Source organism: Penaeus monodon, unplaced genomic scaffold, assembly GCF_015228065.2.
Source record: "Penaeus monodon isolate SGIC_2016 unplaced genomic scaffold, NSTDA_Pmon_1 PmonScaffold_2341, whole genome shotgun sequence".
Lineage (NCBI taxonomy): Eukaryota > Metazoa > Arthropoda > Malacostraca > Decapoda > Penaeidae > Penaeus > Penaeus monodon.
In genome coordinates this window covers 7,303-10,031 of record NW_023653488.1, presented here as the reverse complement: position 1 = coordinate 10,031, position 2,729 = coordinate 7,303, and the positions used below count along the sequence as shown (strand labels likewise).

Below are 2,729 nucleotides of genomic sequence, written 5' to 3'. Positions count from 1 at the left end.
CCGATTTATCTTATTTCCCAGGTTTCCTGGCGGAATCCTGGGATAGAAATCACAGCTGGAGACAAATAGGCGAAGGCATTAAGGTAGATAATTGTTGATTGTTTGGGATCCCCATGAAAGGCATGGAAAATTCCATTTTATATATTTCATTTGATATGTCAAAATTAACATAAAGACGAAGTTACATGATTTTTTTCTTTTTCTTTTTCTCAAACACAGAAGCTAACATCACTATCGACAGTTTGGGTGCATAACAGTTCGGAATAACGGCATCTTTCAAGCTTAACTATCGTTTACGTGGGTTTAAATTTGAGTAACATGCCATTCAGGAAAAGTACCAATACTTTTCCCATAATATTTAGCGATTACAAGAGCAACCACAGATAATGCTCACATTTTGAGGGGACAATATACTAAGATCAGGGTTGACATGATTAATTATAGTTAAACACTTAAATATAAAAAAGATATAAAGTGTAAGTATGAGGATGATCCCTTGACTTCAAGAAGCCTGATAAAAGTAACTAATTTATCTTCAGTGTTAAAATGTGCATACATATACGTGGATAGATGTCTATATCGAAACATGCATGTGTATACTTATGTATGTATATTGTACAAGGATATATGAAGTTGATAACATATAGGTATATGTGTATGTGTGCATGCATATTTATACATGGATCTATATGTAGTCTGATATTCAAACTTTTCGTAAAAATTATACACTCCAACTCTATAAATTTCCATGGTTCACAGTGGGTACAATAAATAAATAAATAATAATTATTATAGAACATTCATCATAAGCAAGATATATTTCACAATATCTAATTATGTCCATACATATGCACGTGTTTTATATATATGCATATATGTAATGTTTATATGTATGTGTGTATACTTACGTGTATGCAGGTATGTGTTTCTCTTTCGTTTTATTTTACTTTTTTCTTGTGTTTTATTCTAGTCCTTAATTTTCTATCATTTTATAATAATTGCACATTTTACTGGAGGTAAAAAATGGAAGGAAATAACAACGAAATATTAATTAATTTACTAAAATAATTTATCTCTTAGTACATCTGAATTCCTAAAGAACTCATCTCTCTCCTGAGTCTCTGGCCGTCAGAAAATATTTCTTGGTATTGTGATAATCGTTGGTTTAGTAATACATTCTGTCGCCGGAGCTGTTGTGATTCCTCAATCAATTTCTGGATGGACGATTCAGTTATAGAAATACGCTGGAGAGGTTCTGTTGTAGCTGTCTGAAGAATTACACCCGAGTGCATAGGCTGAATTTTCTCTGCGCCGTTGCCTACTGCTGGTCTCCTTGCCGAGCTGGGAACCGTCGGTCGACTTGCTGCATTTGAAGGCGACGGCGACGGTCCGCACAATACAGCAGAGGACAGGGGAACTCCGACCAGATGGGCAACAGGTATAAGCTTAACAGGGCGCCCATGTAGTGTTCCTTGTAGAGCAGGCACATGCTGCATTTGCTTGTATGAATCCGGTAGCTGCTGAACCGGGCGAAGCATAACAACTCTCGGCGGGTTTGCGGTTCTCGCCACACCCGACGGCGTTTTCGGGGTCACGCTCGACGTCCCTTGGCAACCTTAGAACTCGACGGCTCGGGAGTCAGACGGGTGTCCTCAGAGGCCCGTTTCCGGGACCCCTGCCACTTCCTAAAGACTTCTTCTGCGCCTCGTAGCAGCCAGCTTGTTCTTTTTTGGAGGCGCAGGGGGGGAGGGCCCCCGCGAGGAGATCTTCTTTGGGGAGCAAGGGGGCGGTGGGGCCCCCTTGTGACGGCGGAGGCGGGCCAGGGTCGACCCCTTGGAGAAGTCGCAGAGACTGCGCTTGCGCTCGGCCCCAGCCGCTGCCGGGAATGCGGACCATGGAGCGCACAGCCAGGCCGGTTCCGTGCGGGGGAGCCATGTGGTTGGTGTGGTGGATGGGGGGTGGAGGTGGTGGATGCGGGGGGGGGGGGTAACAGGACAACAGCCCCGTTCGCGTATGTGATTTGGGGGATGCGTAACAAGGAAAAAACCTCGTTAAGGTTGACTGCTTTTGGAATGCGTAAAAAGGGAACAACCCTCGTTACAGCGTGTATGTTGTGAATGCTAAAGGGGGAATAACCTCGTACAGGGGGGGGACTGTTGTGAATGCGTAAAAAGGAATAACCCCTTTACAGGTTTGGGACGGTTGTGGGAGCGTAAAAGGGAAAAACCCCCGTTACAGCGTGTGAGGGTTTGTGAATGGTAAAAAGGGGAAAACCCCTTTTACAGCGGTGACTGTTGTAAAGCTAAAAAGGGGGAACAACCTCGTTACAGCGTGTGACTGCGGAATGCGTAAAAAAGGGAAAACCCCGTTACAGCGTGGACGGTTGGGAATGCGTAACAGGGAAAAACCCCGTTACAGCGTTGAGGTTGGGAATCGAACAAGGGAACCCTGTCACAGCGTGGAGGGTTGGTGCGAAAAAGGGAACAAACCCTCGTTACAGCTTTGGGGACGGTTGTGTGAGCGTAAAAAGGGAAAAACCCTCTTTTCAGCGTGTGAGGGTTTTTTGGGGGAGGTAACAAGGGAAAAAAACCCTTTTTTACAGCTTTGTGAGGGTTGTGGGAGCGTAACAAGGGAACAAACCCTGTTACAGCGTGGACGGCTTTTGGGAGCGTAACAAGGGAACAACCCTCGTTACAGCGTGTGAGGGCGTGGGGTGGGGCGAGGTTTCA

General features: G+C 44.7%; 1 pseudogene; it reads right to left on the bottom strand.

Annotated features, from left to right (window-relative positions):
- Positions 1-1,042: 1,042 nt before the first annotated feature.
- Positions 1,043-2,010, bottom strand: LOC119570246 (annotated as a pseudogene).
- Between the last annotated feature and the right edge of the window lie 719 nt (positions 2,011-2,729).